The 26,146-nt window shown below is 35.8% G+C and overlaps 1 pseudogene; it reads right to left on the bottom strand.

Annotated features, from left to right (window-relative positions):
* Positions 1–14,196: 14,196 nt before the first annotated feature.
* On the bottom strand, positions 14,197–15,394 carry LOC103266946 (annotated as a pseudogene).
* Between the last annotated feature and the right edge of the window lie 10,752 nt (positions 15,395–26,146).

The raw sequence follows: 26,146 nt of genomic DNA, 5'->3' as shown, positions 1-26,146 counted from the left end.
CTGGCATCACACAACCTACCTAACTTGGAACAAGAAGAAATTGAGACCCTAAATAGACCAATAACAATCAGGGAAATCGACTACATAATAAGAAAACTTCCTACAAAAAAAAGCCCTAGACCAGATGGCTTTCCAGCAGAATTCTACAAGACATTTAAGGAGGAGCTGATGCCAATCCTACTGAAGGTATTCCAGGCAATTGAAAAAGATGGAACACTTCCCAAATCATTTTACGAAGCCAACATCACATTGATACCCAAGCCAGGTAAAGATCTAACAAAGAAAGAGAACTACAGGCCAATATCTTTGATGAACATAGATGCTAAAATTCTCAACAAGATCCTAGCAAACCGGATTCAGCAATACATATCAAAAATCATCCATCATGACCAAGTAGGCTTCATTCCTGGGATGCAAGGCTGGTTCAACATTCGTAAAACCATAAATGTAATTAAATACATCAACAGATGTCAAAACAAAAACCACATGATTATATCATTAGATGCAGAAAAAGCTTTTGATAAAATCCAGCACCCCTTCTCGATAAAAAACCCTTGAACATCTAGGCATATGGGGAACATACCTCAAAATAGTAAAAGCCATCTACGAGAAACCCACAGCCAGCATACTCCTAAATGGACAAAAATTAGAACCATTTCCCCCAAAAAGTGGAACAAGAAAAGGATGCCCACTCTCACCTGTTCAACATAGTATTGGAAGTCCTGGCTCGAGCAATCAGAGAAGAGAAGGCAATCAGGGATATCCAAATAGGAAAAGAAGAAGTCAAGGTATCTCTCTTTGCAGATGATATGATTGTGTACCTTGAAAACCCAGGAGAATCTGTCAAAAACCTCCTTACACTGATAAAGGCCTTTGGCAGTCTCAGGATACAAAATAAATGTACAAAAGACAATCACATTTCTCTACACCAATAATAAACAAACAGAAACCCAACTGAAAAAACACAATTCCATTCACAATAGCCACACACAAAAAAATGAAATACCTTGGCATCTTCCTAACCAGAGACCTGAAAGACCTTTACAAGGAAAACTACAAAACACTGCTCAAAGAAATCAAAGATAACACAAACAAGTGGAAAAATATCCCATGCTCATGGATTGGAAGAATTAACATTGTAAGATGTCCATCTTACCTAAGGCAATCTACAAATTCAATGCAATACCCATCAAATTACCAGCAACATTCTTCTCAGACCTAGAAAAAAACAACACAGGAATTCATATGGAAACACAAACGTCCAAGAATAGCCAGAACAATCCTCAGCAAAAAAAAAAAAACAAAAAAAACAAAGCAGGTGGTATCACATTACCAGACTTCAAACTTTACTATAAAGCTACAATCATCAAAACAGCTTGGTATTAGTATAGGAACAGGCATATAGATCAATGGAATAGAATTGAGATTCCAGAAGCAAAACCTCAATTTCTCAACCAACTCATCTTCGACAAACCCTCCACCATCTACCACTGGGGAGAGGAGAACCTATTCAGTAAATGGTGCTGGGAAAACTGGATGACCACATGTAGAAGATTGACACAGGACCCCTATCTATCCGCATGTACAAAGGTTAACTCCAAATGGATCAGAGACCTAAATGTAAAACCTCAAACCATAAGAACCTCAGAAAATGAAGGAAATACCCTCATGGAAATCGGAACTGGCATCCAATTCCTGAACAAAACCTGAAACCCACAGCTCATAAGAGAGAAGATAGACAAGTGGGACCTTATTAAACTGACAAGCTTCTGCAAAGCCAAAGAAACCATCAAAAGAGCAGGGAGACAGCCTACAGACTGGGAAAAAATATTTGCCAACACCAGATCTGACAAAGGCTTAACATCCTGGATCTACAAGGAACTCAAATGTGCTGAAAAGAAAATAACAAACAACCCCATTATAAAATGGGCAAAAATATGAACAGACACTTCACAAAAGAAGACATTCGAGCAGCCAACAAACACATGAAGAAATGTTCAACCTCACTAATCATCAGGGAGATGCAAATCAAAACCACACTGAGATACCACCTAACCCCAGTCAGAATGGCAATTATCAACAAGTCAAAAAATAACAGCTGCTTGAGAGGGTGTGGTGAAAAGGGAACACTTCTACACTGTTGGTGGGAGTGTAAACTAGTGCAACCTCTGTGGAAAGCAGTGTGGTGATTCCTAAAAGCTCTAAATACCAACCTCCCATATGACCCAGCAATCCCCTTACTGGGAATATATCCTGAAGAACACAAATCACTCTATAAAAAAGATACCTGCACACGCGTGTTTATCGCAGTGTTGTTCACAATAGCATGAACCTGGAAACAACCATGCTGCCTGTCAAAAGAGGATTGGATTTAAAAAATGTGGTACATATACACGATGGAATACTACGCAGCAATAAAAAAGAAAAGAAAAAAAGAACAAAATCATGAATTTCGCAGCAACCTGGATGGAACTAGAGTCTATAATACTGAGTGACCTCTCACAGAAACAAAGATCCGAGTATCACATGTTCTCACTCATATAATGGACCTTAAACATCCAATGCAATACTATAAGAAAATAACTGACAGTAATGGGAAACTATGGGGGGGGGGAGGAGGGAGATGGGATTAACAATAGCAAATATCTGTCTGGGAATGGGGAAACACTCCATATCAACAGGGTGCCTGAATGAAATGCAATTGTATACCTAACCCTTAACTGTACCCCACAACTTCATAATAAAAAATAAATAAATAATTTTTTAAAAAAGATAAAAATATCATAGGAAAAAAATCAACAAACCAAAAGTTGGTTCTTTGAAAAGATAAACAAGATTGACAGACCCCTAGCCAGAGTGACAAGAAAAAGAGAAAAAGCCCAAATAAACATAATTAGAAATGCCAAATACCAAGTTACAACTGATCCTGAAGAAATACAAAAGATTGTCAGAGATTACTATGCACACCAGTTTGGAAACAAATTCAAAAACCTAAATAAAATGGAGGAATTTCTGATATCACACAACCACCCAAGGTTGAAACAAGAAGAAATTGCGACCCTGAATAGCCCAATAACCCTGAGTCCAGGAAATTGACTCAGTCATAAGAAAAGCTACCTACAAAAAAAAATATGTCCAGGAATAGACAGTTTTCCAGCAGAATTCTACAAAACATACAAGGAGTTGATATCTACCCTATTGAAAGTTTTCCAGGCAATTGAGAAAGACAGATTTCTCCCCAAATCATTTTATGAAGTTAGCATCACACTGATATCTAAACCAAGAAAGAGAACTACAGGTCAATATCTGTGGTGAACATGGATACAAAAATTCTCAACAATATTCTAGCAAATTAGATCCAACAACACATCTCAAAAATCATCTACCATGATCGTCATCCCCAAGATGCAGGGCTGGTTTCAACATCTGCAAGATCATAAATATAATTAAATACATCAGCAGATATAAAAACAGTAGCCACATGATTATATCATTAGATGCAGAAAAGGCTTTTGATAAAATCAGTATCTATTCTAGATTAAAACAAACAAACAAACACTTGCATACCTAGGCATAGATGGAACATACTTCAAAATAGTAAGAGCCATCTAAGTTAAACCCACAGTCAACATATTGTTAAATGGACAGAGATTGGAAACATTTTCCCCTGAAAACTGGGACAAGACAGAGCTGCCCACTCTTACCCCTCCTGCTCAACATAGTTTTGGAATTCCTAGCTAGAGTAATCTGACCAGAGAAGAAAATCAGGAGTATTCATATAGGAAAAGAAGAAGTTAAGCTATTTCTCTTTACATATGATATGATCCTATAACTGGAAAACCCAAGGGAATCTGTCAAAAACTTTCTTGCGCTGATAAAGAATTTTGGTAAAATCTCAAGTATAAAATCAACATGTAAAAGGCAGTTGCATTCTTATACACCAACAACAAATAGGCAGAGAACCAAATAGAAGTACATTCCCATTCACAATAGTCACAAACAAACAGACAAACAAACAAATAAATAAAATACCTTGGCATCATCCTAACCAGAGAAGTGAAAGACCTTTAACAACAACAATTACAAAACACTGCTTAAAAAATCAAAGAAGATGCAAACAAGTGGAAAAAATGTTTCATGCTCATGGATTGGAAGAATCAACCTTATGAGGATGTCAATCCTACCCCAAGGCAATCTACAGATGCAATACAATATCCATTAAATTACCAACATCATTCTTTTCAGACCTGGAAACGACAATACAGAAATTCATATGGAAACAAAAAAAAAAGACCATGGATAGCCAAAACAATCCCCAGCAAAGGAAGCATAGAGGGAGGAATCACACTTCCAAATTTTAGATTGTATTGTGGGGCTACAATATCAAGTCTGGTATTGGTACAAGAATAGGCATATAGACCAATGGAACAGGATAGAGATTCTGGAAGCAAAACCTCACTTTCTCAACAAATTCATCTTCAACAAGGCCTCCACTAACAACTACTTGGGAAAGAAGAATGCTATGCCATAAATAAGTGCTGGGAAAACTGACTGACCACATGCAAGAGAATGAAACAGGACCCCTACATTCAGTATACACAAAATTCAACTCTAAATGAATCAAAGATCTAAATGTAACACCTCAAACTATAAGACTCTTAGAAAATGCATGAGACACCCTTATAGAAATTGTAATAGGCAACAAATTCCTGATCAAAACCAAATGCCCATGCCATAAGAGATAAGATAGACAAATGGAACTTATCAAATTGAAAAGTTTCTGCAAAACAAAGAAAACATCAAGAGAGTGGGGAGACAGCCCACCAAATGAAAAATATATATATTTGCCAACTGTATACCTAACACCCAGTTTCTACAAGGAACTCAAATGTGCTAAAAGGAAAAAAAGCAAACATCCCCATTAAAAAGTGGGCAAAAGTCATGAACAGGCACTTCTCAAAAAAGACATACGAACACCCAACAGACACAAGAAAAAATGTTCAGCCACACCAATTATCAGTGAAATGCAAATCAAAACCACACTGAGATAACACTTGCATTCAGCAAGAATGGGCATCAGTAATAAAACAAAAACAACAAATGTTGGTGAAAATGTGGAGAAAAGGAACGCTTCAATGCTGTTGGTGGGAGTGCAACCTAGGACCACTTCTATGGAAAACAGTGTGGCAATTTCTAAAACAGTGTGGCAATTTCTAGAAATTGACCTCCCATATGACCCAGCAATTTTCTTTCTGGGAATATACCCAGAGGAATGCAAATCATTCTACAAAAAAGAAACCTGTGCATGCGTGTTTATTGCAATATCATTTACAATAGCAAAAACATGGAACCAAACGTACAGATCATCAAAAATGGACTGCATTAAAAAATGTGGTATATATACATGATAGAAAAATTACACAGCCATAAAGAATAACAAAATTATGGACTTCTCTGCAACTTGGATGAATTTAGAGTCTATCATACTCAGTGATCTATCACAGAAACAAAGAACAGAATATCACATGTTCTCACTCATAAGCAGACCTTCTACACCTATTATAATACTACAAAAAGGGATTGGCAGTAGAGACACTGCCAAGGGAAGGGGAATGCTGAGGGAACATAACATCAACAAGGATACATGATCACATTCCAGGCAAAGTAAGATCCAATTTGAGCCCAAACTTCACCTGTACATAAGTCACTTATGTAACTCATTTCTGATTTGTTCCTCACATCTTAAAAAAAAAAAGAATGACAAAACCTACCTGACACATAAGACCAAATAAGCAACCAAATATCACATTTGTGGTGTTCTAGAAGGTGAAGAGAGGACAAAAGTGTTAGAAAATACATTTAATGAAATGATAAATGAAAATATTCTATGTCTAGCAAGAGACTTGGACATCTAAATAAAAGAGATCCCAAGATTCCTAAATAGACAGAATTCAATAAGTTCTTCACCACAGCACATTATAGTCAAACTGTCAAATGTCAAAGACAAAGAGAAAAGTTTTAAAAACAGCAAGAGAAAAGCACATAGTCAAGTATCTAGTCACATATAAAGCAATCTCCATCAGACTAACAGCAGATTTCGCAGCAAAAAAACCCACAAAGACCATGAGAGAGAGGGATGATGTATACAAAGTTCTGAAAGAAAAAAAAAACCCTGCTAATCAAGAACACTATACTCAGCAAACTCATACTTCAGAAATAAAAGAGAATCAAAGTCCTCCAGATAAACAAAAGTTGAGTAAATTCGCCATCACTAGACTAGTTTTATAAGACATGCTTATTGGAATCTTATATCTGGATAAAAAATAAAAATTACTATAATAAAAAAAGTAAAATATAAAAACCACTGGTTGAGAGAACACACACAAAAACAAGAGAAAATATTAAAATATTACTACTATAGCATTCCACCAAACCAAAATAATAAACAGAAAGAAAAGTCAAAGAATATAAAAAACTATCAGGAATTGGTTAATACCATGACAAGAATAAGCCCTCACATACCAATAACATTGAATGTAAACATTAAAATTCCCACTAAGAAGATATAGACTGAATGAATGGATAAACAAAAATGACCTAACTATATGCTGCCTACAAGAAACTTGTCTTATTGATAAAGATATAGATTGAAAGCAAGGAGATGTAAAAATATATTCTATGCAAACACAAATCAAAAGTGAGCAGGAGTAATGATACTTAGATAAAACAGACTTTCAGTTCAAAGACAGCAATAACAGACAAAGAAGATCATTATACGATAATAAAGGAATCAACTCAGCAAGAGGATATAAAATTCAAAACATTCTCCCAACAAAAGATCACACAGATATATAAAGAAAATATTAAGACATCTAAAGGTAAAAATAGACTCCACTACAAGAATAATTTGGGACTTCAACACCCCACTCTTAGTATTAGACAGATTATCTAGACAAAAAAATTAACAAAGAAACATTGAATTTAAATTGCACATTAGATTAAATGGACTTAACAGACATTTACAGAACATTTAATCTAACAGATACACATCTAACACATACACATCTATGAGTAGTCTGCAAATACACATTCTCATCAACTCAAGGAAAATTCTCTAGGATAGATCATATGTTAGGATACAAAAAAGTCTCAAAAATTATTTAAAAAATGAAACCATATCAAGTATCTTCTCAGTTCCCAATAGAATAGAAATATAAGTCAATACCAAGAGGAGCTTTGAAAACTGTACGAATACACAGAATTTATACAACATGCTTCCCCTGAAACAAATGAAAATAGAAACACAACATACCAAAACCTATGGGATAGAGCAAAATCAGTGCTAACAGGGAAATTTGTAACAATAAACACCACCCTAAAAAATGTAGAAATATTTCACATAAACAATCTAATTATGCACCTCAAGAAACTAGAAAGGTAAAAGCAATCAAACCTAAAATTAGTAGAAGGAAGAAAATAACAAAGATCAAGGCAGAACTAAATGAAATAGAGACTTTTAAAAAGAAAAAAATGAAAAAAAAACAGTTTTCTAAAAGAACAAAATGATAAACTATTAGTTAGACTAGGTAAGAAAAAAGAGTGAAGACAAAAATAAATAAAATCGTAAATAAAAAAAGACATTATAATTGATACCACAAAACTACAAAAGAGTACCAGACTATTATGAACAACTGGATAGTAACAAATGAAAAAACATAAAGGAAACATAAATTTCTGAGCACATACAACCTATGGATATTGATTTAGGAACAAAGAAAAAAACTTGAATAGGGAAATGAAAGCAATGAGATTGAACATCAATAAAAAGCCTCTCAATGATGAAAACTCCAGAACTGGATGGCTTCATTGCCAAATTTCACCAAACTTTAAGAAAAAAAAAAACAAAAATTAACACCAATTCTTCTCAAATTATTCAAAAAAATTGAAGACGAGAAAATTTTCCCCTAACTTGTTCTATGAGGGCAGCATTACCCTGATACCAAAACCAGACAAGGTTGTAACCAAAAAGAACATTACAGCTCAATATCTTGATGAATATAGATGCAAAAAATTTCAATAAAAAACTAACAAACTGAAAACAACAACATATAAACAACGATCAAGCGGGAATTATAGAATTATGGCAGGATGCATGTATGGTTCAATACACACAAATCAACAAGCATGATACATTACATTAACAGAATAAAGGACAAAAACCATATGATTATCCCAATAAATGTAGAAAAAGCATTTGATAAAATCAACATCCTTTCATTATAAAAACTCTCAACAAACTAAGAATAGAAGGAATATACCTCAACTATAATGCATGCCACATATGAAAGCCTTTCTCCTAAGTAACAAGAGAAGAATGTTCAATTTCACCACTTCTATTCAACATAGCACTAGAAGTCCTAGCCAGAGGAATCAGGCAAAAGAAAAAAAAAGGGCATCCAAATTGGAAAAGAAGAGGTCAAATTGCTTGTTTTGCTGATGGTATGCTCTTATATCTAGAAAAACCTTAAAGCTCCACCAAAAAACTTTTAGATCTATAAATAAAAAGTAAAGTAGCAGGATGCAAAATCAACATACAAAAAAAAAAAATCAATAGCATTTATGTATACCAATAATGATCTAGTGGAAGAAGAAATAAATAATGCAATCTCATTTACAATTGCTATAGAAAAAAGCAAAACAAAACTAGAAGTAAATTTAACCAAGTAGGTAAAAGATAGCTATAAGAAAAACTCTAGACTACCGATGAAAGAAATTAAAGAAAACACGCAAAAGTGAAGAATATCTTATTTTTATTGAAATATTAATATCATTAAAATTACCATATTGCCCAAAGAAATCTACTGAGTCAATGCAATTCCTATCAAAATACCAATGTCATTTTTCACAAAATTAGGTAATCCTAAAATTTGTATAGCATCAAAAAGGGGCCTGAATGGCCAAAGCAACCCTGAGCAAATTGATCAAAGCTGAAGATATCACACTACCTGATTTCAAGATATATTACAAGGCTAATAAAACAAAAATATGATATTGGTGTTAAATACAGACACACAGACAGATGGAACAGAATAGAGAACTCAGAAGTACATTCATTTATTCATAGCCAAGAGATTTCATATAAAGACAGCAAAATACACACACTGGGGAAAGGACACCCTCTTCAATAAATAGTAATAAAATAATTGGATCTCCATATGCAGGAGAATAAAACTTGACTTCTAGTTCTCAACATATATAAAATTCAACTCAAGATGGATAAACACTTCAATGTAATACCTGAAACTATCAAACTACTAGAAGGAAACATAAGGAAACACAACAAAAAGACAAATGAGACTATATTAAACTAAAAAGTCTTCACAGCAAAGAAAATAACTTATAGAGTGAAGACATAATCTATTGAATGGAAGAAAATATTTGCAAACTATTTACCCCACAAGGGACTAATATCCACAATATACATGGGAATTCAACAGTAAAATAAAAATAAAACATAATCCCATTAAGAAGTAGTCAAAAAACATGAATAGACATTTTTCAAAAGAAAACACATAAGCGGCCAACAGGTATATGAAAAAATGCTCAACATCACTAATGATCAGAGAAATACAAATCAAAACCACAATAAGATATCGTCTTATCCTAGTTAGAATGCCTATTATTTTAAAAATCAACAAAGTAACAGATGCTGACAAGGATGCAAAGAAAAGGTAAGTCATATGCACTGTTGGTGGAAATGCACGTTAGTACAGTCATTATAGAAAACAGCATGCACATTCCTCAAAACACTAAAAGTAGACCTATCACACAATCAAACAATTTCACTGCTGGGTATTTATCCAAAGTAAAGGAAATTAGTTTATCAAAGGGATACCTGTACTTTATTGCAGCACTAGTCACAATAGCATAGATACGGAATGAAACTTAGTGTTCATCAACAGACAAATGGATAGCAAAAATGTGGTATATATGCACAACAGATTACTATTCAGTCATAAAAAAGGAAATCCTGTCATTTGCAGCAACATGTATAGAACCAAAGGACATTATGTTAAGTGCAATAAGCAAGATACAGAAAAACAAATTTTACATATTCTTGCTTATATGTGGAAGCCAAAAAAGTTGATCTCATCAAGATAGAGAGTATTGTGGCAGATACCAGAGGTTGGAAAGGTGTGTGGGTGGGAATGGAAGATGAAGAGAAGTTGGTCATTACACAAACATAAGTTAGAAAGAAGGAATACAGTTTCATGTTTGATAGCAGCTAGTAACAATGTATTATATATTTCAAAAAAGTTAGAAGAGAAAACTTGAAATGTTCCCAACACGTAGAAATAATAAATACTCAAGGTGATGGATACCCTAAATACCTTGACTTAATCTTTACACATTCCATGTATATAACAAATACATGTACTCCACAAAATATGCAAATGCATGTCAATTTTAAAAAGTTGAAATAAGTGTGAGCTATACATATATTTAAGAAAGATTAATAAAAATCAGTATTTTTCTTAATTGGGAAGTTTCCATCTCTAGGATTTGAACCATTAAAATAAAAAGGGTCCATTATCATTATGGGTATATTAGAATTAGATAATACATGTAAAGTTAAATGGTTATTTATCTTGATGGAAATGTATGGACCGCTCAGAGTTTGTGAAGATGTGAAATCAATGGAAATGAATGCCAGGAATCCCTTTGAAACTGTCAGGAAGAGGCAGGTTTCAGTGATAAATTGCAAAATAACACATTAGAAAAAGAGGACACAGAGTATGTATAAAATACAGTATTCAAAGTTACTAATTAAAAAGCCACAATGAGCTGTTCCTAAGTATATAGGCCTTAAAGATTAAAAACGGAAAGAAGATGAATTTGATTGGGAAGTATTAAAAAGAAGAGCAAGCATCCTCCTGGACATCCTTGGTCACCTTCATGCAGTGCAGGTAAACTCCTAATCCACACTTCTAGAGAAGATTCAGAGAAGAGTTGGGGAAGTGCCCTAGTGAAAGTGGTAAGGACTCCCATGTGCAAGCAGCCTGATAAGAGAAGACTCTGAAGTCTGCAGTGGCAAAAGCAGAGAAGGGATATAATTTATTTCTTTTTCCTTTTTCTCTTTTAATTTTTATTTTAAAATCGTGAAGTACAACTCAGGGTTAGGTATACAAATATTCACTGTGCAGGTAGCCCTGTTGATGAGGTGTATCCCGGTCTTCCCCAGGCAGATATCAACTACTGTCAATCTCACCTCCTCCACCACCTCCCTCCCCCACAGTTTCCCGCTACTGACAACCCTTTTCTTATAGTATTATGGTAGCTGTTCAAGGTTCACTTATGAGTGAGAACGTGTGATACTCAGCTCTTTGTTTATGTGAGAGATCACTCAGTATTATAAGCTCTAATTCCATTCAGGTTGCTGCAAAGTTCATGAGTTTGTTCTTTTTTATGACTGCGTAATAGTCCATTTGTGTATATGTACCACCTTTTTTTTTAGACAGTCCTCTTTTGATGGGCAGCCCAGTTGGTTCCATGTTCTTGCTATTGTGAACAATACTGCAATAAACATACGTGTGCAGGTATCTTTTCTATAGAATGATCTGTGTTCTTCTGGGCATATTCCCAGTAGGGGGATTACAGGGTCATATGGAAGGTCAATTTTTAGAACTTTTAGGAATCGCCACACTGATTTCCACAGAGGCTGCACTAGTTGACACTCATCAACAGTGTAGAAGTGTTCTGTTTTTACCACATCCTCCCCAGCATCTGTTGTTTTTTGAATTATTGATGATGGTCATTTTGACTGGAGTTAAGTGGTATCTCAGTATAGTTTTAATTTGCATCTCCTTGATGACTAGAGAGGTTGAACATTTTTTTATGTATTTGTTGGCTGCTCATATGTCTTCTTTGGAGAAGTGTCTGTTCATATCTTTTGCCCACTTTGTAATGGGGCTGTTTGTTTTTTTTTCTTTTTTGCACATCTGAGTTCCTTGTAGATCCTTGATGCTAGGTCTTTGTCAGACATGGAGTTGGCAAATATTTTTTCCCAGTCTGTGGGCTGTCTCCCTGCTATCTTGATGGTTTCTTTGAATTTGCAGAAGCTTGTCAGTTTAATGAGGTCCCACTTGTCTGTCTTATCTCTTATGGCCTGGGCACTTTGGGTTTTGATAAGGAATTGGTTGCCAGTTCCAACTTCCATAAAAGTGTCTCCTGCATTTTCTAAGGTTCTTACAGTTTGAGGTTTTACATTTAGGTCTCTGATCCATTTAGAGTTAATTTTTATATATAGGTATAGGTAGGGGTCCTGTTTCAATCTTCTGCATGTGGTCAGCCAGTTTTCCCAGCACCGTGTACTGAATAGATTCTCCTCTCCCCAGTAGTGGGTGGTGGAGGCTTTGTCGAAGATGAGTTAGTTGAGAAATTGAGATTTTGCTTCTGGAATCTCAATTCTGTTCCATTGGTCGATATGCCTGTTCTTGTACCAATACCAGGCTGTTTTGATTATTGTAGCTTTATAATAAAGTTTAAAGTCTGGGAGTATGATACCTCTTGCTTTTTTTTTTGCTGAGGATTGTTTTGGGTACTTGAGATCATTTATGTTTCCATATGAATTCCTGTAATGTTGTTTCTGGGTCTGAGAAGAATGTTGCTGGTAATTTGATGGGTATTGCATTAAGTCACAGTTCATACATGTAGGAGCCATAATGTTAAATTCCCAGAGGCTGCGTGGCACATGGCATGGGAACAGATTGAATACAGAAGAACACATGAATATAGAAGAACACTTTCTCCTCTCATGAGAGAATGAATAAAAAAGGTAAATAATGTCAGTATTATCATAATAATAGTTTGAGCTCACAGACTTCCTGGAAGGGGTCTTCTGACCATTCTTAGAGCACACCTGGGCTAGTGTATAGAACCTTGTCTGCCTGCTGTGATCTGTATTTGCTAATGCTCTCTCTCCCCACACAGACCACATTGACTTCTAGGATAAAAAAAGAAAAAAGGAAAATTGGAAGTGGAGGTAGGAAAACATCAACTATTGGGAATAGTAATCAAGGACACTAATAGGAAGGTCTCAGAACTCAACATTCCTTTGGCCCATTGGAAGAGGCATTAGAGAGAATGACTGTATGGGAGAGGGGGAGAAATGGAGTGTAGAGCCTGGTCAAGAGGTTCTAAAGGGAACTCCTCAACCATTATTGCTCAGTGTGTGGGTGAGAGTTGACCTTTCCAAGATGTGTTTTCCTGTCAATTTTCTTATTTATTGACCCCAACCAGCAAACCAGAGTCTATGTTTTACTTCTTGGAAACAGTTGAGATTTGAGAGACACTCTTTCTTTGGACTGCTAATATCAAGCAAGGAGAGAAACAATTGGACAGATTTTTGTTATAGCTGCTTGTTCTAGGCACACTGGACTTCAGAGTTAAAAAGTACAGTTCAAAAAAAAAAAAAAAAACAACTCAGAATGGAAGGAATTCTCCCTAGTTCATGGAAGGAATTCTCCCTAGTTCATTCTGTGAAGCTAATATCATCCTGATACCACAGAATGGCAAATACCCAACTAGGAAAGAAAACTACAGGCCAACTTTCCTGATGAATATGGGTGCAAAAATTCTCAAGGACATTCTAGTAAATCACATTCGACAATGTATGCAAGGATCATCCATCACGATCAGGCGGGCTTCATTCCTGGGATGCAAGACTTATTCAACATATGCAAATCAGTAAATGTGATCCACCACACAAACAGGTATAAACCAAGCACTGCACGATTATTTCAATAGATGTGGAAAAACATTCAATAAAACTCAACATCTCTTCTTGATAAAAATTCTCAAATACCTAGATATTGGAGAAACATTCCTCAAAACAACAAGAGGCATCTATGGTCAACCTGTAGCCAACATAATACTTAATGAGCGGAAGCTAGAAGCATTCCTCCTAAGAACTGGAACAAGATGAAGATACTTGCTTTCATTCCTCCTATTCAACATAGTACTGAGAGTCCTGGCCAGAGCAATAGGCCAGGAGAAAGAGATTAGGGGAATCCAAATAGGAAAATAGGAAGTTAAGTTATCTTTCTCTTTTCTAAAACTCAAAACATTTTTTTAATTAAAAAAAGGTATTTTGACATGAACCAAGGCAACACTTATTCTTTTATTCTATTTTATTTTTTAGTCTTCTGGTATCGGATCTGTTGGTAGCTCCTCCCCTGTTGCACTGTTGCTCCCAAGCCAATGTTGCTGTCACGGGTTCCTTCCTCATACATACTATCACCCCCTCCTGCCCGCTCTCTTTTTCCTCAAGGTACATGCGCCTTCTTCACCATTCTGTTGGCTTTCTGATGTTTCTTCGAGGTGTATTCCTCTGTCTCCATTGGAATGTTCTTGTTATCCTTCTTTTCCTTGACTTTGCTATCTGCCTGCTTTACCCAGGAACGATGCTGCTCTGACTATGCTCAGCTTGTTTTACTGCTTTTTTCTCTCTCGGCTCCTGCCTTTTGAAGCCTGTTCCTCTGTCTGTGCAATCTCAGCTGCACTTTTTTCCACCTCCACTGCTAACTTCAGACTGCACAACCTTTTAAGTTCATTGTCTAATGAATTTGTGCTTTCCAGGAATTTTTTCCTGTATTCTTGGCGCTGTTCCACTGTTTGAAGAAGTTCAGCTTCTAGTTTTCGATGATGAATGATTAAAGACTGGATCTAATGTTTGAGGACCTGCATTCTAGCTGTTGTGACAACTGACTGAAAGTCTGGAATGACACTCTCACTAAGAACTTTACTGATGAGGAGATGGTTTCTCTGGAAGCAGGTGGTAGCTGTATGCTTCATTGAAAAGGCATATCATAATCACCTGGATCTTCAGCAGCCTGAGTGTTCATGTAAGGTTCTTTTTTCTCCATGAAAGAATGTCTCTGTCGACTTTCTTCCTCTAAAGCAGCTTCTGCATGATTTTTTGCATTTATGTAAACAAGGTACATGGGGAAGTTATGATAGGCCTTTATAGAGTCCTAGTACTCTATCTTTTATGTTTCATACTTGTTTAAATTCTCTCTTTGTCAGTGAGATCTTGCTACATGCTACCAATAATCTCGACAATCTTTCACAACTTTAGGTCAGGGTTGAAAGCCTTTACTTGGTTCCAGAGTTTTCTATGTACCTCAGGTAGGACATTGGTGGCTTATCAGGTGGCTTTGGGAGTTTTGGAATGGTAATACCAGAGAACACTTTTGGTGCCTGGCTTCCCTCCCAGTCTGTAGTAGCTATAGGCAAAAATGACTGAATGGATTGTATCCCTCAAACTCAGTGTGCTGGGCATTTGTGTTGAAGGAGCTGGAGCAGGAGGTGGAAAATGAGGTAGTCTTTTTGATATTTTGGAAGGTTAAATTCTCAGTTCCTGAGACACCATAGGCAGAAAAGGTGCACACAGCTCTGGCATCACTTCTGCTTGTCAAATTATCCCTCTTTGCAAATGACGTACTTCTATTCTTAGAAAACCCTAATTTGTCCAAAACCTCCTCATATTAATAAACAACTTCGGTAAAGTCCCAGAATACAAAATCAATGCTAAATAAACAATTGCATTTCAATACAACAAAAACAATCAGGCTGAGAACCAAATAAAAAAACACAATCCTGATCAGAAGAGTCACACACACACACACACACACACACACACACACACACACACACACGCATACACACGCACGCACACACACACACAAACACACACACTACCTTGACATCTGTCTAACCAAAGAGGTGAAAAATCTTTACAATGAGAACTACAAATCACTGCTCAAATAATCAAGGATGACACAAACAAATGGAAGAACATCCCATGCTCATGGATTAAAAGAATCGATATCATCAAGATGTACCCTCTCCCCTAGGCAATCTACAGATTCAACACAATTCCAATCAAATTTTCAGCATCATTTCTCACAGATCTGAAAAAGACAATACAGAAATTCATATAGAAGCAAAACTGAGCCCAAATAGCTAAAGCAATCTTCAGCAAAAAGACCAAAGCTGAAGCCATCACACTTCCAGACTTCAAAGTTTACTGCAAAACTACAGTAACCAAGACAGCATGGTACTGGTACAAAAATAGACACATAGCTCAATAGAACAAGTCAAAGAATTCAGAAATAAACCCATAGACCTTCAACAAACTCATCTTATATGAAGCTGACAAAAACAAACATTGGGAAAAGGAAACAGTGTTTAGCAAATTGTGCTGGAAAACTGGCTAAACATATTCAGAAAAATGAAACCGGACACCTACCTATCACTATACAAAAATTAACTCAAAATGAAATAAGGACTTAAATGTGAAACTTCAAATTATAAGAATCTTAGGAGAAGATTCTTGGCCTAGTTGTTGAATTTATGGCCAGGTCCTCAAAAGCAGATGCAGCAAATGCTGAAATTGTCAGGTGGGACTTTATCAAGCTAAAAAGTTTTTGCACAGCAAAAGAAAATATCAAGAGAGTAAAGAGGCAACCCAACAGAATGGGAAAAGATATTTGCAAGCTATGCGTCTAGCAAAGGCTTTACATCCAGGATCTATGAGAAATTCAAGTGAATTGACAAGACAAAAGAAAGCAAAACAAATAACATCATTAAAAAGTGGGCAAAGAACATGAACAGACATTCCTCACAGGAAGACATTCAAGCAGCCAACAAACATATGAAAAATGCTCAGCTTCACTAATCATCAGAGAAATGTAAATCAAAACTATAATGAGATATCACCTCACATTGGTCAGGATGGCTACCATTTAAAAGCAAAAAAAAAAAAAAAAAAACAGGTGTTTGCGAGACTGTATAGAAAAGACTGCTTCTACACTATTGGTGGGAATGTAAGTTAGTTCAGTCTTTGAGGAAAGCAGTGTAGCCTTTTATTAAAGAACTAAACATTGAGCCACCATGCAACTCAGCAATTCCACTTCTGGGAGTGTACCCAGAGGAACATAAATCACACTACCTAAAAGACACCTGCACATACATGTTTATTGCAACACTATTCACAATAGCAAAACATGTTATAAACCCAGGTGTCCATCAAAAGTGGACTGCATAAAGAAAATGTGATACATGGGGAAAATGGAACACTTCTACACTGTTGGTGGGAATGCAAACTAGTACAACCTCTGTGGAAAAGTGTGGCGATTTCTAAAAAATCTGAAAATTGACCTTCTATAAGGCCCAGCAATCCCACTTCTGGAAATATACCTAGAGGAACTCAAATCACTCTATAATAAAGATACCAGAACACACATGTTTATTGCAGCATTCTTCACAATAGCAAAAACATGGAATTCATGTTGCCCATCGAAAGAGGATTGGATAAAAATATGTGGTACATTTACATGATGGGATATTATGCAGCCATAAAGAAAAACAAAATTATGAACTTTGCAGCAACCTGGATAGAATTAGAGTCTATAATACTCAGTGATTTATCACAGAAACAAAGATCTGGGTACCATATGTACTCACTCATAAGTGGACCCTGAACATTTATCATAATACTGTAAGAATGGGATTGACAGTAGTGGGAGGGGGCACATGACATCAATAAGAGTACCCATACTTTACCTGTATGATGACCACGTATGTACCTAACCCTCATTTGTACCCCAAATTTAAAAAAATTTTAATTTTAAAGGTTACATTAAAAAATAATAATACTAATTTTTAAAAAAGAAAATGCAGTAACTACACTTGATGAAATGCTATGCAACCATAAAGAAGAACCAAATAATGTCCTTTGCAGCAACTGGAATGCTGCTAGAGACCATCATTCTAAGTGAACCATCACAGAAACAAAAACTGAATACTGTATGTTCTCACTCATAAGTGAGCCCTAAACATTGAGCATGCACGCACAAAGGTGGGAACAACAAAACCTGGGTGCTATTAAAGAAGGGGGTGGGAGACGGGGGATAAGAAACACACAACCATTCATTGGGTACTATGTTGACTACCAGGAAAGAGAGGGTTCACTAGAAGCCCAATCCTCACCCTCACACAATTTACTATGCAGCCAATCCTCATATGTATCCCACAACTGTAAAATAAAATGTTATGTTATATGGATTTATTTTGACTATTTTTTGTGCCCATTTTGTGTTGCTTTAATTAATGTAGATTGATGATATATATCTTGATATCTGCTAGATTAGGAAACCCATTGTAATTTTTTTCCAAAATACCACTATTTCAGCATATTACTAAACATGAGCCCATGAAAGCAGTGATACTGTTTATCATTTTCATTGTTGTACCCCTAGCAACTTTAATAATGTTTGACATAGAGTCAGGAATCAAGTACTTGGTAAACAAGGGAATGAGTTCTAAACTAATTTTAGAATTAGTTTGCCAGTATTCATGCAATATTCTACTGAAATTCTTATTGGGATTATACTGAATTTGCAAATTGATTTAGATAGTTGACATCTTTGTGTCGTGACCCTTCCCACCAGTGGATAGGGCTCTATGCAGCTTTTCCTTTATGCCCTTCAGCAAAGTTATTGTATATTTCAGTTATGTTTCATAAGGCACTCAGGGGTTTCATTGTTATTTTAAATAGAATATTTTAAAATAATAACTTTATTGAGATATAATTTACTAACACAACGTCCACCTTTTTAAACTCTTCATTTCAGTGGTTTTCAGTATATTCACAGAGTTGTAAAACTATCACCACTATCTAATTAAGGAACATTTTCATCACTCCAAAAGACATCCTATATTCATTAACAGCACCTCTCTATTTCTTCCTTCTCATCAGTCTTGACAAACACAAATATGTTTTCAATTTATGAGGATTTGCATATGTGGACATTTCAGATACATGGAATCATACAATAGATCATACTCTGTGATTGGTTTCTTTCACATAGCATAATGTTTTCAAGCTTTATCCATTTTGTTGCATGAATCAATATTTCATTTCTTTTATTACTGAATAACATTCTATCATATATATGTTTGTTTATCCATCCATCCATTGTTTTAAATTTGGATTATTTCCACTTTTTAACTATTATGAATATAATGATAGTATGAATATTTGTCTGCAAGTTTCTTTGTGGACATGTTTTCATTTCTTTTGAATATATGCCTAGGAGTGGAATTGTTGCTGGATTCAGTTTGTTGATATTTTCTTGAGGACATTTTTATGTTTAAATTCCCAAGAAATATGGGTCTACAGTTTTTTCTTATGCTGTCACTGGATATGAAATCAAGGTATTACTGGCCTTATAAAATGAATTATGAAATGTTTCCTCCTCTTTTCTTTTTTAAGAGAGCATGTGAAAAATTGATACTAATTATTTAATGTTTCAGACTTCACCAGTGAATCTATCTAGACATGGACTAGTCTTTGTGGGAAGTTTTTTCATTAGTAATGCAATATCTATACTAGTTAATGCAATATCTATACTAGTTAAGGATTTTTAATTCCTTCTTAAGTCAATTTTTATAGTTTTTTGGGGGGAGTAGGATTTATCCATTTCATCCAGATTATCTAATTTGTTGGCATACAATTGTTTATACTATTCCCTAGTAATCTCTCTCTTTCTCTTTTTAGCTTTTGTAAAGTCAAAGGTGATGTCCTCTTTTTCACTCCTGGTTTTGTGATTGGTATTGTCTCTCTTTTTGTCTAAAAGTTTGTCTTTTAGTTAAAGTTTGTCAATGTTTAAAAGTTTTTAAAGTAATCAACATTTGGGTTGGTTGATTGTCTCTACTGTTTTTCTATTGTCTGTATTATCTATTTACCTCCTAATTTTTTATTTTTTGTCCTGTTTTCTTGGGATTTAGTTTAATCTTCCTTTTAGAGGCTTTCAAAGTGGAAACTTAGGATGACTTGATAACTTATAAAATATAAATATTTACTTAACAAATTTCTCCTCTAAGCACTCACTTTTCTGCATTCTATAAATTTGGGGACTTATTCGTATTTTTATTCATCTTAAGGTATTTTTATTTTTTGTTATAATTCTTTTTTGCCCAATTAATCATAATTTAGAAGTATGTTGATTAAATTCACATAATTGTGAATTTTATTTTTTAACATTTTTTCCCTTTATTTTAAAGATGTGGAACCCAATTCAGTGTTAGGTACACAAATGTTCATTGTGATGAGGTGTGCCCCTCCCTCCCCTGGCAGGTTCTCTCAACTGCCAATCCCACCCCCCTCCCCTGGAAGTTTTCCACTACTGCCAATCCCTTTCTTATAGCATTATGATAATTGTTCAAGGTCCACTTATGAGTGAGAACATATGGTACTCTGTTCTTTGTTTCTGTGATAGATCACCGAATATGATCGACTTTAAATCCATCCAAGATGCTGTGAAGTTCATATGTTTGTCCTTCTTTATGGCTGCACAATATTCCACTGTGTATAAGTACCACACTTTTTTATCCAGTCCAGCTTCGGTGGGCAGCACGGTTGGTCCCATGTTTTTGCTGTTATGTATAGTGCTGCAACAACCATGCATGTGTAGGTATCCTTTTGGTAGAATGACTTGAGTTCCTCTGGGTATATTTCCAATAGGGGGATTGCTGGGTCATATGGAAGGTTAATTTCTAGTTTTTTCAAAAATTGCCACACTATCTTCCAAAAAGGTTGCACTAGTTTGGATTCCTACCAGCAGTGTAGAAGAGTTCCTTTTTCTCTGCATCCTCATCAGCATCAGTTATTGTTTGTTTTTATTCATGATGGCCATTCTTACTGGGGTTAGGTGGTATCTCAATGAGGTTTTGATTTGCATTTGTCTGATGATTAGTGAGGCTGAGCACTTTTCTTGTGTCTGTTGACTGCCCATGTATCTTCTTATGAGAAGTGTCTATTCATGTCTTTTACCCACTTTTTAATGGGGCTGTTTGTTTTTTTCCCTTTGGCATATTTGAGTGTCTTATAGATCCTAGATGTTAGACCTTTGTCAGATATACAGGTGGCAAATATTCTTTCCCATTCTGTGGCCTGTCTTCTGGTTTCTTGATGGTTTCTTTTGCTTTGCAGAAGCTTGTCAATTTGATGAGGTCCCACTTGTCAATCTTATCTCTTATGGTAGGGGCACTTTGAATTTTGATCAGGAATTGGTTGCCGGTTCCAATTTCCATAAGGGTGTCTCCCGTGTTTTCTAAGATTCTTATAGTTTGAGGTTTTACATTTAGGCCTTTGATCCATTTAGAGTTAATTTTTGTGTATGGTGATAGGTAGAGGTCCTGTTTCAGTCTTCTGCATATGATCAGCCAGTTTTCACAGCACCATTTACCGAATAGGTTCTCCTCTCCCCAGTGGTTGTTATTGGAGGCTTTGTCAAAGATGAGTTGGTTGAGAAATTGAGGCTTTGCTTCTGGAATCTCTATCCTTTTCCATTGGTCCATATGCCCATTCTTGTACCAACACCAGGCTGTTTTAATTATTGTAACCTTACAGTAAAGTTTGAAGTCTGGAAGTGTGATACCTCCTGCTTTGTTTCTTTTGTTAAGGATTCTTTCTTTTGTTAAGGATTCTTTCTTTTGTTCTGGCTATTCATGGTTGTTTATGTTTCTATATGAATTTCTGTATTGTCATTTCCAGGTCTGAGAAGAATGATGCTGGTAATTTAATGGGCACTGTGCTGAAGCTGTAGATTGCTTTTGGTAGGATGGACATCTTAACAGTGTTCATTCTTCTTATCTATGAGCATGGAATGCTTTTCCATTTGTTTGTATCTTCTTGGATTTCATTTAGCAATGTATTTACAGTTCTCACTGTAAAGGTCTTTCACTTCTCTGGTTGGGAAGATGATGAGGTATTTCATTTTTTATGTGGCTATTGTGAATGAGATTGTGCTTTTTTTGGTTCTCTGTCAGCTTGTTGTTGGTATACAAGAATGCAACTGTCTTTTGCACATTTATTTTGCACCCCAAGACTTTGCCAAAGTCCTTTATCAGTGCAAGCAGGTTTTTGACAGATTCTCTTGGATTTTTGAGGTATAGGATTATATTGTCAGCAAAGAGAGATAACTTGATTTTCTCTTTTCTTATTTGGATACCCCTGATTTCCTTCTCTTGTCTAATTGCTCCAGCTAGGACTTCCAACACAATGTTGAACAAGACGGGTGAGAGTGGGCAGCCTTGTCTGGATCCAATTTTCAGGGAAAGTGTTTCCAGTTTCTGACCATTTAGCAATATACTAGCTGTGGGTTTATTTTTGATGGCACTTACTATTTTGAGGTATGTGCCTTCTATACTTAGATGTTTGAGGGTTTTTATCAAGAAGGGATCCTGGATTGTATCAAAAACATTTTCTGCATCTAATGATATAATCATGTGTTTCTTGTTTTTACATCTGTTGATGTATTTAATTACATTTATGGTCTTGTGGATGTTTAACCAGCCCTGCATCCTGGGGATGAAGACTACTTGGTGATGGTGGATAATTTTTGAGATGTGTTGTTGGATCCAATTTGCTAGAATCTTGTTGAGAATTTTTGCATCTATGTTCATAAGGGATATTGACCTGTAGTTCTCTTTTTTTGTTGGTTCTGTACCTGGTTTGGGTATCAGTGTGATGTTAGCTTCATAAAATGATTTGGGGAGAATTTCATTTTTCTCATATACATGGAAAACTTTCAACAGTATTGGTATCAGCTTCTCCTTGTATATTTTGTAGAATTCTGCTGGAAAGCCATCTGGTCCAGGGCTTTTTTTTTTATAGGTAGTTTTCTTATGACAGAGTTAATTCTCTGAGTAGTTATTGGTCTATTTAGTGTCTCAGTGTCTTCTTGTTTCAACCTGGAGAGGTTGGGTGATGGCAGAAAGTCCTACATTTCATTTAGGTCATCAAGTTTGTTTCCATACAGGTGTTCATAGTAATCTCTGGTAATCTTTTGTATTTCTTTGGGATCAATTTTGATTTGATCTTTTGTATTTCTGATCATGTTTATTTGGGCTTTTTCTTGGTCATTCTGGGTAGGTGTTCATCAATCTTTTAAATTCTTTCAAATAACTAGCTTTTTTGTGTGTTGATGTTTTCTATGATATTTTTGTCTTCCATGCCCCATATTTGGGCTCTTATTTTGGTGATCTGAATTCTTCTGCTAAAGTTAGGGTTCTGATGGTCTTCTCTTTCCAGCTTCCTTATGTGATTTGTTAGGCTGTCAACTTGTGATCTTTATCTTGGTGTGTGTTTGTAGAGATATAAATTCCACTCTTAGAACCGTTCATGGCACCCTAGAGGCTTTGGTAAGATGTTTCTTCATTTTCATTTGCTTCCAGGCATCTTTTAATTTCTGTTTTGATTTCAGTGTTGTTCAGAGTTGCTCAGTATCATGCTGTTTAGTGTTCATGTCTTTGTGGACTTTGGGGGAAATTCTATTGGTGTTGATATTTATTTTTATTCCACTGTGGTCTGAGAAGGTGCGTGGCAATATTTCAACCTTATGGAATTTGTCTATGTTTGATTTATGGCTGAAGATGTGATCAATCTCGAGTACATTCCATGTGGTGATGAGTAGAATGTATATTCTGTGGTTGTTGGGTGGACTAACCTGTAGATATCTATTAAGTCCATTTGGTCAAGTGTCAAGTTTAGGTTCTGGATCTCCTTGTTGATTTTTTGTCATGATGATCTATCTAGGGCTGTTAGTGAGGTATTCAAGTTCCCAGCTATAATAGTGTTAGAGTCAATATCTCCTTTTGGTTTACTTAGTAGTTGCTTTATAAATGCTGGTGCTCTTGTGTTGGGTGCATATATGTTTAGGATGGATATTTCTTGTTGATAGATTGAACCTTTTATCATTATGTGGTGTCCTTTTGTATCTTTTAAAATTTTTGATAGCTTAAAGGTTGTTTTGTCTGATATTAAGATCATTACTCCTGCCTTCTTTTGTGATCCATTTGCCTAGAATCTCAATTTCCTTCCTTTAACTTTGAACCTGTGTGTGTCCCTTGTGGGGAGATGAGTTTCCTGTATGCAGCAAATAATTGGGTCATAGTTTCTTAGCCAGTTTGCCATTCTGTGTCTTTTCAGTGGTCCATTTAGTCCATTCACATTCAGGTTGATTATTGAAATATGATTGGGTATCCCTGTCATGAGGTTCCTATAAAGTTTTTTGTTTGCTTATTTTCTTTTAGCTTTGGGGTTTATGTATGTGTGTGTTTTTAAGTTTGTTGTTGTGATGTGTTCTCTGTTGATTCTGTGCTCTGCTATTCTCTTGTGAAGTGTGTGATTATTCTTTTTTCTTTCTTCTGTGCTTAGTACCTTTTTAAGTGTCTCCTGTAGAGCTAGTCTGGAACCTGCATAGTCTCTTAGCAATTGGATGCCTGGGAAGGAACTTAATTCTCCATCACTGATGAAACTGAGCTTGGCTGGGTACAAAATTCTTGGTTGTGATTGTTTATCTTCAAGGACTTTGAATATTGAACTCCAGGCCCTTTTTGTTTGTACTGTTTCTGCTGATAGGTCTTCTGCTATTCTGATTGGTTTTCCCTAGTAGGTAGTCAGACCTTTCTCTCTTGCTGCCTTTAGGAGTCTTTTCTTTTGTGCCTATTTTGTGCACATGGATTACTATATGTCTAGGAGTTGTTCTTCTCATTTGATGTCTTGTGGAGGTGCTCTGTATCTCTGGTGTTTGGCTGATCACATCTCTAGTGAGATGGGGAATATTTTCTAGGATAATCTCCTGGAATACTTGTTCCAAGTTGTACTCCATTTCCCTTTCTTCTTCTGAGATACCAATCAGGTATATTTTCAGCCTCTTGATATACTCTCACATCTCTTGTAGGCTTTGTTCTTTCTTTCTGAGCTTTCTATGTTTTTTGTAGATCAAGTTAATTCCATATTCTGGTCTTCAAGTTCGGAGATTCTTTCTTCTACTAGATTAATTCTGCTTTCCATGCTTGTCATCTTGTTATTTATTTCCTGGATGAAATTTTTTATGGTAAAATCTATGTTACAAGTTCTTTCAGTGTTGCATCTTATCTTTCTTGAGTCTTAGTCACTCTTTCCATTCATCTCCTAATCCCTGTAGTATTCTGGGGTCAGTCATTGGTGATTTCCATTGTTCATGCTCCCAGGTCTGATTTTTCAGGTGTTTTCTCTTTGTTACACTTGAAATTACCTATGGTCTTCCACTGGTTTTTCTTCATCTGTGACAGATCTCTTTCTTTTATCTTCAGTTTCATTATTCAGTGGCAGTGGGAGAGGCTTTCACTTCTAATATTTGCTCATCCCTCTATTCTTCCCTAATCTGGGCTCTGGATTTGTTCTATTTTGAAACAGGACTGTGGGTGGGAAGCTTTGCTGTCTCTTGCAGTTTTGAAAGTAGAATAAGTGTAGGATGGGGAACTAGGATTCAGAAACTACTTGCAAATCACAATGTTCACTAATATGTTTCTTGACACCCACACCCCATATGATGATGCAATGGGTACATGTGTGCATCCCCTGAGTCCAAGATACAGTAGAAGCAATGAGGAGAACAGAGAAAAATAGAATGAAATAAGATGGGCAAAATATTTTTTAAGTGAAAAAAAAACACAAAAAACCACACAGAACAATGAAAGCAGAAACCAAAGCAAAAACAATTGAAAACACACACACACACACACACACACACACACACACACACACACACACACACACATTAAACTGGAATAGCAGCAAGGAGAAACAAAACAAAACAAAAACTTGGAAAACTAAACATATACATGCCTAGCACAAAATGAATGGAGAAGAAAAAAAGAAAGACTGGGGAAAAAGAGAAAAAAAAGAAAAAATAAGAATTCAGATTGAACCCTCACACATGTATTCACACCCATCTCAAACTATAAAAAAAGAACAAAAGAACAAAAACAAATCAACAAATCAACAAAAAGCAAAATAAACTGAAAGATAAACACGCAACCATTCAGATACACACATTAACAGAAAACAAAAAACAAAAGAAGAAATAAAAGCCGGGCTTGGTGGCTCAGCCTGTAATCCCGCGCCTTTGGGAGGCTGAGGTGAGTGGATTGCCTGAGCCAGTGGGTTCGAGACCCGCCTGGGCAACTTGGCAAAACCTCATCTCTACAATAAATCAAAATCAGCCGGGCGTGGTAGCGCATGCCTGTAATTCCG

Source organism: Carlito syrichta, unplaced genomic scaffold (assembly GCF_000164805.1).
Source record: "Carlito syrichta isolate Samal-C Ts95f unplaced genomic scaffold, Tarsius_syrichta-2.0.1 Scaffold307691, whole genome shotgun sequence".
In the NCBI taxonomy this organism is placed as follows: domain Eukaryota; kingdom Metazoa; phylum Chordata; class Mammalia; order Primates; family Tarsiidae; genus Carlito; species Carlito syrichta.
Note: the sequence above shows the minus strand (reverse complement) of the source record. Positions and strands in the feature narration are given on the sequence as shown.